General features: G+C 29.6%; 1 protein-coding gene across 2 annotated transcripts in view; it reads left to right on the top strand.

The window, feature by feature from the left end:
- LOC129988321 (protein gooseberry-like) overlaps positions 1–14,234 on the top strand; it is a 140,459-nt gene that overhangs the window by 9,046 nt on the left and 117,179 nt on the right. The gene's annotated exons all lie outside the window — the stretch shown is intronic.

Genomic DNA, 14,234 nt, shown 5'->3' with positions numbered 1-14,234 from the left:
AAATTTGGTGTAAAGATTTTATAACAAATTTTAACTATCTATCTCAAAGCGTTTTTTGAATTATATTTGTTATAAGCAGACAGACGAACATTATATAAAAATGTGCTTGAAATTTCTGAGAAGTGAAGATTTATCAAAATCTCAAGTTCGAATTTTTCGACGATTACTATATTTTCATATTTATTCTATATTATGTATGCGAGAAAGTTAAAAAAAGTAAATAAAAAAACCCTTTACATAACAACAAGTTTATGCAGAAAACAACCGCATTGTAAGTCATACATCAAAACAGCATTGTAAGTCATACATCAAAACAGCATTGGAAATCATACATCAAAGCAAAATAGAAGTTATCATGAAGAAATGAAGTATTTTAATAATTATTCAAAGCACTTACGCATACATTGGCTTTCTATATCATCTCTAAAATATAAATTGTGACTTCTGCTCTTATTAATATAAATTTTTAAATTATGATTTATTTATGTGACATTAATCTCTAACTCATACACAAATTATCCTGGTTTATTACGTTCCTATAATTATACCTACCTTTCAAATATAAATTCTTACGTCAAACCTCCAACCTGTTAATTATATTTAATTTAGGAATTTAGTCATCAGTATTTGGATTTTTGGGTGTTCATTACCTGGCACGTGCTCGGAATGCACTAGGGAAGAACGATAACCCACCGAGTTGGACTTGTTTGCTTGAGTTTCAAGGTCATTTCGCACAGCTGGAAATAATATTTATAGGGATGGGTTATCCACTTTCGGCTCGACCCCACACATTGACAGTTAGTTTCTTCAAGTGATATTTTAAAATTCCGAAACATCAGTTTTTTAAAAATCCAGGTTGTCTTTTGATGTTTCTAACGGACATTAAGTCGCACCCTTCCGTAAAGGAAATGAATCATAACTCCTTGATAGATGTTCCTTTTTCTTTTCGCTGCCAAAATAATATATAATTTTATGTAAAAGAGGTTCTTAAACAGTGGTTTTTGACCCCAGTTAGGGACATGTGCATTAATTTTTGACATTCTAAAAAAATTGCAGCTAGTACTATCAGATTCAATATCGATAACCGGAAGTCATCTAGAAGTCATTATTATTATTTGAAATTAATTGAAATGTCTAGCATTTCTAGGGATGAAATATTCATGTTTTTTGCTAATAAAAAGGGTTTATTAATTGCCACAAAATTATCATTAAATCCTTGTTTGTATTTCAATATTTGTGATAAACATTTTCACTATGAGTTTTATATTAAAAAATAGGATTCTGTTTACCATTAGAAATTGAAGGAATCCCTTTATGTTCATAAACAAATGTGTTTTTTTTTTGAAAAATTTTTAATTCAAAAGTTAATTTGACATGAAATATAATAGTATTCAAAATCTTTATGACGTCTGCAATATTATTTTTAATAAATAAAATGCAGAATTCTTTTAAAAAACAATTTTTAAAAGTTGATAAAAATAGTGGAAAAATAAAATTATCTAATACATAGAATAGTTCAAAATCTCTTCATTCTCAAGCAACGGCATATGTATATATTTTCTTAATTCAAAATGCCTTACATTTTTTTAGCCATTTATTAAATTTTGTAAAATAAATAAAAATTGAATGAAAAACTATGCGAAAATGGCGTCAGTATTATTAAAAAGGTAAAGGTTTGAATTTTAAGATGATATAAAAATATTTTTCGTTAATTTATTTGTTCCGAAATTACAGTAGAAAAACTATAAAATTTCGGTTGATTTCTAACAATTGAATCTTTGATTGACTTTTTCATTTTGAAAATCTGACAATATTTTTCTTCTTTTATCCTAAATATTAATTTTGAAAAGTTTGGTGAAAATTGACTCGATACCAGTTGCTTAGGAAGAGATGTAGTATATATATATATATATATATATATATATATATATATATATATATATATATATATATATATATATATATATATATATATATATATATATATATATATATATATATATATATATATATATAATATTGATGAATTAAAAAAATTACTGTTATTTTTTTATGTAAGCTAAGATATTAAGTTGAATTATATTCTAATTTTGTTAGCAAGTAGCTTTAACATCTAAACTTGTTCTACTCAAATTATGGATGGCGATTATGAAGGGGTATTTTTTTCATGTTCATCTGGCTGTAAAAATATAAGATAGTTTAAAAATTCATTAAAATTTTGATTCAGAGATCTTTTTTGCCGTATTTCTTAAGTTTTCATAAATCAGTTTTAAATTTCTATGTTTATTTCCCAATCTTATGACTGCAATAAAATAAATGGTCAGCAAAATATGTAGCGAAAATTTTTTCCAGACTTAAGATGATTTGGTAAGTGGGAAAAATTTAAGGCACAACACATATATTTTTAAACAACATTTATTTAAATAAATAAATGTTGTTTAACATGTATTTTTAACATTTATTTAAATAAATAAAAGTAGAATAAAATATAATTTCTTGTAAGAGATTTTACTTTATAATCGAGTTGTAATTTTTATCAGATGATTCGCTATCTGAAAACTTATTTCGTGTTGCTTAATATGTAAGCGTTGAATTTTATTTATTTCCTATTATATGAAGAAGATTTCTTTTATTATTCATATTAATGATTCTTGGAAAACAATTTGAAATTATGAATCCCTTTATGTATTTTCTCTACTGTCTAATTAGATGAGACTTTCTGTTCAAGAAATGCACTCCTTTTTTATTAGTCAAATGTCCGCCAAATATTTGAAATATTTAGGAATTATTTGTCTTTTTATATCAAATTGCAATGATTGTAAATTAATTCCTTTTAAATTCAGTTTAAAATCATGATAATTCGATGCACTAACCAAGCACGAGCATTACTGTTAACAAGTCAATTTCATAAGCCCCCGTTTAGGGGAAGAATTAAGTTTTAATAATTTCCAACTAAAATTTACTGACTTCGAAATGGCATAGAATCGTACCTTTTTTTTCTCTGTTAATGCGATTGATTCAAATATTCTTTCTCCTAATAATTTCAAAATTAATTTCTTATTGTGATAGAACTACTTAATCAGTTAACCGTATAGTGCATTTGGCTACTCGACATTATTTCCATTTATAAGATGCACATGACTATACCAAAGGGTAACAGTGAGTGTTTGGAAATCCCTTTTAACCCTTTATAGGGCCGTGGGAAGTATGCTTCCCACCAAATTTATCAATCTTTGTATGAAATTATGTAGGTTGGCATAAGTTCTGATAAATTTTTTTAGAAAAACAGAAACTTAGATGCTTCAGTTCTTTATCTCACACAAAATAATGTGTCTTGATTTGTTACTTAATTATTAATTAACAAAATTAATTAATGAATCAAATTAAATTTATCTAATAAGCTAAATTAATCCCTTATCTTATTCTAATTTCAAGCCTAAATATATTTAAGCATAATATGACTAGAAAAAAAATGGTCGTTTAAAGGGTTAAATTGCTTTTTGTTAAACATTTGTAGAAAAGACCGATGTATGACTATTGCGCTATTAGAATTAGATTTAAACTGTAAATTTGAAAAAATACCAAGATGGCCGCTGTGTGAACTGTTCCATCATTAAAAATACCAACAAAATATTTTTTGCTCTTCAAAAATAATATATTGGTTAAAAATACCATTTTTATTGCAGAATTGTTATGTGTTTTGTGTCATTGGGATATTGTTTAATTCTTAATTCAACCATTTGGACCATTTTAACTTTTTTTAATTTCTCGAAAAAACAATTTAAGCATTTTTTAAAATAATTTCCCTAAATGAATAAATTCCCTATATGCAGCCATTCAAAACACATATATTGTTTTGGTAAAAAAAATGAAAGTCATCCATTCTAGGGTTAATCGTATAATATATTTTTTAAAAATTTTCTAGACCGCTTTATTAAAGTCAAGCGATTGCTCATATACGCATGGAATGCAACACAAATAGTTGAATAGGAAATTTTGCAAAAAGTCGTAATAAAAAGGGAATCTTATTTGCGCTTTATTAGATAAAAAGCTGCATATCGACCGCGCCAGAATGAAGATTTGGATTGACGTGTAGATAGATATACGTCGAACGCACTTAACTGGTTAATAGATGGAAATTGCTGCTCTTGTTTTATGTTTCGCTTCAGTTTCCCTTTGTAGTAATAGCTGATTGGTAGTTGGAAATAGTTATTGGCTTCTTCAGCAATGTATTTTTAAATCTTAAATTTAATAGACACATAAATTACTTTTCAGAAGTCTTGTATCGTTCTGTTGATTGTTTTATGTGGACCTCCCCCCCCCCCTAATTTTTTACAAATTTACTTAAAATATTAACTTTAGTTGATCGGGGAAGTGATTAAACTTCAATTAATTCCATCGTTTTTTTGTTGAATCGAAATATGTTATTAAGAAATACGTGGGTAAAAAGTAAAACCATTTAGCATTGAAACTTTGCATTTATTACAAAATATGTTTCATAATTTAAGAAAATGTATTAAAAGATTTTTTGATAAAAAAAAATGTTTGGACCAATAAAATCTTTAGTGTTTTACAATGAAAAAAACAATTTTCACCCTGAAAGAGCGATATTTTCTTTATGCATCCAATTATTATCGAAAAGTATAACAACCTCACGGATGGACTCTAACACTATTGCGTCACTGCTTCATTCTAAAGTTAAATATTAATTTACGATAAATTTCAAAGGTTTTATTAAAATCAGGCTTTAAATAGAAACTTATTCTATAGGGGAAAAAACAGTAGGAGTGAAAATTTTTCTCGTATATTTTCTATTAAATGTACTTGTATACTATATTGTGTACTTGTATATTTCGTATACTCTCTAAATTTTTGCCTGCTGTTCGTGAACAATAGTTACGAGAGAACATATTATGATATGAATTTTAACAATTTTTAATGCTGTCATTAATACATAAATACCAGTAAACAGAAAATATATATTGGATACTTTTTTGTAATCGATTTAAAACTAAAATATGACATAGAATTATAACTATAGTCACAACACCACATAAATTTCCCATATTTATGTCATTACGTCATTGAGCTGTTGCGTGTACAGACCGACAAGCGGTCAACCCCTCGTCGAATTTCAGCTCTAAATTTGATAGATATCAGCATTTTATTATCCAAATTTTATCCATCCAGCTCTCTGAACTTTGCAGTTTTCATGCTAACTTATATACAACCAAACAGACTTCCTCTAAAAAGATTTCGTTCAAGATTTCATAGATATCTACAGATTTGATATAATAACCAGATATCAAATTGTATCCGTCTGCCTCAAAACGTCGAGGAGTTATCATGTGCTTGCAGAAATATAAACAGATATAATTCCAAAAATATGTTTATGTCAATTAGTCAAAATTTCGAGTTTCAATTTTTTGACAATTACAATGCTTTCTCTACTTTGATACGATAAACCGAATCTTCACGCGTTGATCATGGAAAATGGAAAAGAATCTAGAAAGAAATACTTGTGGCAGCAATGAAAAATATCTGAATTCCTTGACAATAATAAAATGTATTTAACAATTTATTGAAACTAGACAAAAGAAACTGAACAGCAACTAAATGAATATCATCGGAAATTTGTTATTTTTAGATTTTTATAATGGTAAAAAAATAATTTTTGTGTTTATAATTTTCGGAAATTATGGTCTGAAAAGTCAGAATTTTGCTCAATTTTTAATGAATGAAAAAATTTAAAAATCACTCTGAGAGAAAGTTTTCCATTCTCTAATGTATATCTGTGCCTTATTTGGTAGTTTTAGGTCTATCAGCGGCTCTATGGAAAGTCAAAGCAATCACACGCACATTCTTTTTTATTAGTAGTATATATTTTTGATTTTGAAACGGTAAAATGTGATTGATCGCGAAAAATTATGTTATAAACTGTTATTTAGCACATATCCAGCTATACCTCATTTCCAAAACTTCGTTTCAAAAACAGTTTTTCACTTTCAGGCTGAATTTGATATAGATAATAAATTGTATATTTATATTATAATATACTAGCAGTTTTATTACTCAATTTTGTTCTGGATAGATTTAAATTCATTCTTTATACATTATAAATTTTATTATTTCTGTAACTAACGGTATTTATATACCGGTCACATACGGTATTTCTACGGTATACGGTATTACACGGCTTGGTCACATACGGTATTTCTACGGTATTACACGGCTTGGTCACATACGGTATTTCTACGGTATACGGTATTATATGGCTTGGTCACATACGGTATTTATACGGTATACAGTATTATACGGCTTGGTCACATACGTTATATATATACCTAATTTTTAATGATGAAGAATTTGTCAGATAATGTTTTAAGTGTTTTGCCTTGTTGCATTTTATATTCACTCGCGTACTGCGTCGGCGGGAAATACACCGAAAAAGACCAAAAACACAAAAAATATGCATCGATATCTTAAGTTCTTTTAGATGATTATTTTTATTTAAAAAATTTCCCTTTGATTAAAAACATTCAGAAATAATTACTTCTATAAGTTGAAAATAATAGAATTGATCTAGAGTTTGGTCGTAGAATGACATATGTAAATTTTGTGTCGCAATTGTTATTGGTATTGTTACTAATTCAGAGAATTAATTTGGACAGACGGGTAAATGTTTTTTCCTGTTTCATATTACAGATTTCATGTCAGTCAATATGTGGAAACACTTTGTGAAATACTCTGATGTTATAAAAGTTAGTATTCACAACTGTCTAATATTTTCAATAATAGCATAATTTAGACAAAAATTAAAGGAAAAAAAAAGCAATCGTGAAATATTTTAAGGTGGGAAAGTAGGGGGATGCTACTCATATCCAAACTATTTCTACAATTCCAGTCCACAAAAGAGAAGATTTTGGCTTCCAAACATCATAACTCAATAACACGTGCAGTACGTTAGAATATCCATTCGACCTCCAACAACCCTTTGAAATATGATCGATTATTTCAAACCTCAACTGTATTTCTGAAATAACCAGAAAAGTCTTTGAAAATACTTTTACAATTGTCAGGAGATCCTGATGATTGATGAGCCTTCGAGCAGCAGAAATGAAAAGGGATTTCACTACACACCAGGGCAACCAATTTTCTTTGGGATACTCAATACACTAAGTTTATAACCCATTGTATGCATCTTGTACTTTTGGGTTGGAACTTCTTTTATCTGCTTTGAAGATGATCTTTCGACAGATAATTCGTCATATCGCAGAAGTAACTTACAAGACGTACAATGGGAATAAAGCACAAGGAAGTAAGTACCCTGTAATTTTCGTAGGGGTTGTAGTTGGACAATAACGGATCACCGCAGTGGACGGAACGTGTAGATATCACTTGTTGCTTTAGTCCCCCCCCCCTTACCTCACGTGTGTTCTTGAAACTAAATATTATATAACCAGTAAATAACTTCCTTTCATATAATATGTATACGATATCACCATCACTTGACCGCTAATCAAAATTATATATACTGTCCCTAATAGCTTTTCATCGGAAAATGAAGTATTTGCATTTATTTAAAAAAAAACTGGTGTCGTTTTTTTTTTTTTTTTTTTTTTTTCAGCATTTATGCCTGATCCCTCATTTAGTCTTTAAATAAACGTAAATCTTGTTATTTTAATCATCTTATCTTGTCAGTCTTTTTTTCAACAAATCTTGTCATTTTGGTCCTTTATCCTCAAGCCGTCGGTCTTTACGATTTACACAGGTTGCAAGTTAGTCTATTTTCTGTTCTTCCTGCAGTTTCAGATGACTTCAGAGTCTATTCTTTTGCTGCTCTCCAATGGATTATTGCATCTTATTTCTGCTATAGTTAGTCCGTTTTGATTATTCACGAAAAGACAAATTTACTTCTTATTTTTATTATGTTGAATCCCAGTATACTATAATTGCATTTCATCTTAATAATAATTCGTTTCTTTGCAAATGCATTTAGATCTATTTGCAAACATGGCATCTTGGAAACGATTTAAAAATTCATTTGGAAAGTCACAAAAATATTTGTTGTTGTTGTTGCTGTTTCTTATGGCACTTGCCACGGACAAGCCCGCTGTTCGAAGACAGCCGATTTAAGCCTAAGGGGGAGCGCCTCTTGTTTTTATCGTAAAGCCAACTTGGGCCAAGAGTACGACTTGACTACTCACTCAATCGCATCCATAGCCCCTTTTTACAGGAGGGCACACTCACACATCTCACAGATAGAATAGAAAGAACAACCCTGCCCAAACCGGGACTCGAACCCAGCACGCCCAGATCACGGGGAAGACGCGCTACCCCTATGCCAGGACGCCGGCACAAAAATATTTATTAATCCTTAACTATTTTTTCTCTGCAGTATAATTAGTCGGCATTTTCCATTCAGGAAATGCATTGCCTTATTAATTTAATTAAGAATCCATAAAGTATTTGAGATGTTTGCGGATTGATTATGTTCAATTTTCATAGCGTAGAATGGCCTCTTAGAAGGATTTAATGCTAGTCTCATAAGTTTTAGAAGTGATGGTTTTTGGTGCACATGTATTGCCCCGATATGATGGCCAAAGAGTTAATTTTTCGAAAGTTTCCAAACTAACTTGTAAACATACAATCAGATCCTAATTATCAAAAAGGCAAAATAGCCAACTAGAGTCTTAAGAATCTAAGATCTTTTTCATAAAAATCTTCCGGCATTTTCAGGCTAATCAAATTTTGCATTTTTGTTTTATCTATAAGAACCATGTATTTGAACATTTTCATATGAAAATAATGTATCATTTAATCATGCTCGTTACCATCATTGATGCTCTGTGAACTGGACCACTGTCTTATAGGATGTTTAAGGCCGCGGTGGTTTGGTGGTAAGGTCTCGGCTTGTGAGCCGTAGGGTTTCAGGTTCGAGACCCGATTCCACCGAAGAACCGTCGTGTAAAGGGGTCTGTTGCACGCTAAATCCGTCATGCCAAACATCCTCCCGCTGGTGTGGGGTGGCGTGGAGAGGGGGGTGCCAGCTCAGGTGTCGTCCTCGTCATCTGACCGTGGTTCAAAGTTACGAGGTCCGTCCCAAAATAGCCCTAGTGTTGCTTTACAACGGGACGTTAATATAACTAAACTAAAACTAAAACTTATAGGATGCTTGCTTCATTGCTGTTGCAATCTTAGTAGAGCCATGAATATCTAATTAAATAGTAGTGGGAATCTCAAACGATTCACGAGTTAAAACAAGGAATAAATTAAACATAGTCATATTCTGCTCTCGTCAAATTTTATACTGGATGAGAACTTTTGCTGTCATGCGAATGTAGGTATTCACGACACGAACAAATACATTTCCTGTTAGAAGCACTTGTTTTAAGTGACGATTAACTTGTTAATCGCATATTGTTTAAAAACTCGCACATTTCCTGATTCTTTATATATGTTACTGTCAATATATTTTAACTGGCATTATGTAGAATACTAAGACACTTCTTGCATTTATAGAATGCCGAAAATTGGCCGAACTGAGATGCTTATGAAACGATTAAACATTTCATATATTTCTAGGCATTCTGTAGAATGCTAAATACCAAACCACTAAGGTCTATCCATCTTAGCTACAGGAAAAAGACGTCATCTGACCGCGGTTCAAAATGACGAGGTCCGTCCCAAAATAGCCCTAGAGTTGCTTTAAAACGGGACGTTTAATATAACTAAACTAAACTAAATTACATGAAAAAGAATATGTTTCAGAAAACATGGATGAGATTATTTTCGATAGAGGATTAAAAAAAGCGATAGCATGCTTACTGAAAAGATTTTCATTTCTGCGTTTTATTGGGGTGTTTAAAAGAAACAAGTAATGTACATGAAATCGCAAAATGTCTTTCAAATATTTATATCTTTTGTGACCAAAGAAGATAAACATGATGTCTTGTGTACTCTTTGTTTCTAAATTTTTTTATATAATAGCATCATCATGTGTTTTTTTTTTTCAAACTTGTCTAAATACTAATTGTACTCTATACAATGTCTTGTGAAACTGTATAATAATTCTTCTATTTCATACTTGCCTAACAACGAGTGGCATTCTACGAAGGGCTAGCGTATTCTATAGAATGCTGGCGTTTCATACTTTATTATTAACTTGCATATACATGCAATTAAAATTTTTCTTTCAAGTTACATTTAATACTAAAACTGCTGTTATATCAATTCTGCAATTTCCAGTTACTCATATTTTTTACTTTAAGCTAGAAATGAATCAAATTAGGCTTTCTCGATACATGTGAGCTAAATTTCAAATGACTCAATTGGACTCATACACGATCCATTTATTATTGAACCATCACTTTGGCATTTTCACCATGGAATAAATCGTGCATTTTTCAAAATGATCAGATATCCGATGATATCTGCAGTTAGATTTTCTTGAGAATTTATGCCATTATCATTGTATTCTGTCATAATTTTAACTTTCTTAAGCAAACCGAATTTCGAAAGCTTTTTTTTTTAAACACAATTTTAGTTTTACAACAGAATTTATCAGTATTACACTAGAATTTTGATGGCAAATTTCTGTATCTTGTCATCAAAAGTGTAATGTAATGCTGACAATTTAAAATAATGATCTTATCAACGAACAAAAAGACTATAACGCGCATTTTATCAGTTATAACAATCACTTACTATCACATGACTAGTTTATGATTTTATAACGGAATAAGTGTGATATGATAAATTAACTGCCTTTGATGACTAGTTGATTCGTCGGAATAAGTGGTTGCTAAAAATTTCAATTAAATATTTCTTGCAACTATGTTTTAATGTTCTTCTCTGTAAAATAATTTGATGAACATTTAATTCATATTTCTCTATCCAATCATTCCATCGTACGCTTTTCCAATGTTTATTAAGATTTTAAAATATGGTTTTCTTTGGGCTTGAATTCCAAAATGAATCTTTCATTTTCAGTTTTATATACACTTTTAATGTCTAGTAACGCACTTTTTATTTTGCACGCACAATAATTTGTTATACGCTAATTCCATTAAATTTATATTTTTCAGTTTTGTCAAATAGGAAGACAAAATTTTAAACAAATGTACTCCATATTAAATATTTAACAGCCATTGAAGTTAATATTTTATGCTTTATATTTATGATCTCAACTCATAAATAAAAAGTTAGTCATAGGCAAGTCATCAGTTAGTCATGAATGAAAATCGAAATGTTATTTAAAACTGTTATTGAACTAATTGCATTGAAGCTATTCAATAACGGTTTTAATAACAGTACAAATGTATTCTATTTTAAATGTTTAACAGTCATTGAAATTAACATTTTATGCTTAATATTTATGATCTCAAACTCATAAATAAAAAGTAGGCAAGTCATCAGTTAGTCATGAATGAAAATCGAAATGTTATTTAAAACTGTTATTGAACTAATTGCATTGAAGCTATTCAATAACGGTTTTAATAACAGTACAAATGTATTCTATTTTAAATGTTTAACAGTCATTGAAGTTAATATTTCGTGCAAACTAGCTGGTCCCAAACTCATAAATAAAAGGCCAAAGTCATAGGCAAGTCATGAATAAAAATCAAGATATTATTTAAAACTGTTTTTGAACTAATTTCTCGGAAATTATTCAATAATAAAACAAATATATTCCACATTAATTGCTTAACAGTCATTGAAGCTAATATTTCGTGCAAACTAGCTCATTAAAATTTGTTTCGCATGGAATATCCATAACATGTTTTTTTTTTTTTTCCTAGCAAGTATTAAAATGTCTAAAAGATGAAGGTGCTGAAAAAATTTTGCAGCATCAAAATATTCTGCGCCATCCTATTTGTATTCTCGATTCTTTAATCATTGCTTTGTGTCATCCTAAAATCAAAAATGTTAAAAAGATTCTAAAGTCAGCTGTAAAGGAACCAGCATTGATTGAAAAAGATTAGCTTCATATACAGATGTTAATTTCAGTTATCAAACCATGACACCGACCATTTAGCGGTTGCGTTCATTGTTTCCAACGACTGGTTCAGAAATCGATTAGAAAAGTTTTAATGTATCGTTATCACTATCATTATGACGACTGGACAAAATGGGAAGCAATAAATGGGACGATTCTCATGTATTCTTAGATGGAGATGGCTGCTATAGAATGTTCAGGAAGAGATGCCCCTGCGCAATAAAAAAAAAGGAAAGCTTTCAATGGAAACAATGAGTTGAGCCAGTTTGAGCTAAAGTGCGATATTTTTATACGATTTTTTTTTTTTTTTTTTTTTTTTTTTGCTTCAGGTCATGAATATGTTTGACATAAAGGATTCCTTTAAATCGTTAACACTACAGAAAAGTTATTTTTGTGTGGCCTTTTGTAATAAATTGCACCACCGTGATACATCTTTTCAGAGCTTCTGAAACTATATTCGCCATTTTTGACCAAATTGTCTGCCTGGGAATTTGTTTTTTCTGTTAAACGATCATTTTGGAATGCATTAGTTAAACTTTAGCATTTTTACTTTTTCGTATATGAAGTATCCAAAGAGAAATTTTCCACTTTTCAGACCTTCTTCAAGTACCAACCACATTTTTGAAATTTTGTCTGTCTACTCAAAGACGCTTTGAAATACACAAATAAAATTTAATAGATGTATTTTACATCATATTTGATGTGAATCAAATTTTGAGCGAATCCATTCAGAGAAAACTTGCCTGGCTACCATTATATAGTTTAACATAAAATATACAATGCAAAGAGAGTTGGATAGATAAAATTTGGTACACAGATTCAACATCCAAAATGTAGAAACCTATAAAATTTTGGAATTGCATTGGAACAGCATTGACTGTCTGTCTGTCTATACTTTCACAGTGACTTAACTACGACAATGACTTAAATATATGAAATTCAGATTCAACATGTGAATTTGTGACTACAACTGTGTCATGTGTCAAATTTTGGTTTAAATCGGTTGGAAAAAAAGATAACCGAAATACATATTCGGTATTTTGGTGCTTTTGTATTGACACATCGTAGCGATTAATCGCCAAAGAATGCGCCTAATAAGCTCTTTTGTAACTATTGTTCGCCAATGGTGTGCGGTTAATAATACACAAATTCATTCATTAGAGATTATATGAACAACTTTAGCCCTTCATGAACACCACGAGCCCTTGTTATTTTTTAAAGTAAATAGTCTGCTACAAATTATTACACGCGCAAATTAAGAAATGTGTAATCCACAAAATAAGAGGAAGTGAAAGTCCCAAGAAGTTAATGTCCCCACCGAACAATTTTTGAATCTGAATTTTAACACTGGCAAAAGTCTGCTTTTAAATGGTTTAATGGAATAATAGTGTTAGCTTAAATTCCATCATGGCGATAAAAAACTTTGTCACAAATTTGCACCAAATTAAATTTTAAATGATTATTAAAATTATAGAAAAGTTGTACAAGGATAAAATTTGTATAATTAAAAAGACAGTCTATTGAATTTTAAAATAAGGTAAAAATTATTTTTGTGGGACTGTATTTTCAAATGATATAGCTAAAAAACACCAAGAATTTTCTTAATTTTTAATATTTTAATTATTTTTGGACATTAGAAAGTTGACTGTAATTTTTATGTTTTCTTAACTGTATTTTTCATGTTTTCTTAATAGGGCATGCGCCAAGTTTTTTCAAAACAATAAAATGTAACTTCATATAAATAAATATTCATTTTTGTATTTAGAAGTGCCTGGTGATTTATAATGAAAATTGTTATTTCAAAACACTTTAAAGTAAAAATCATCGATTATAACGGAGTGATATTTATCTTGAATGCATTTGATGCAATTAAATTTGGTTTGATAAAGGTAAAAAAAAAAATCCAAAAATTCAACGATATTTTATGACATAAAAGTAAAAAATAAAACATTTTATCGGGGAAATGTCTTTTGTAAGCTTATCGGACATGAAAATGTTATTATTCAGAGGAAAACAATATTCTGTTCGAGGAAAATGAAAATTTTATTTTCAGGAACTGCAATACATGTGAAAAGTGACATCATCTAAGGAAAAATCTGAAGTAAACAACCTTGGCCTTCATAAGAAATATTTAGCATAATATTTATGGATTCTCAAGAGAATTTCTGCCTTTGTTTACTAGCTGCAAATATCTTCCCTTCCTCGTATACTTTTTGATAAATTTGTGTCAAAGAAA

Source organism: Argiope bruennichi, chromosome 10, assembly GCF_947563725.1.
Source record: "Argiope bruennichi chromosome 10, qqArgBrue1.1, whole genome shotgun sequence".
NCBI classification, from domain to species: domain Eukaryota; kingdom Metazoa; phylum Arthropoda; class Arachnida; order Araneae; family Araneidae; genus Argiope; species Argiope bruennichi.
The sequence above is the reverse complement of the archived record's forward strand: the minus strand, read 5'-3'. Positions and strand labels throughout refer to the sequence as shown.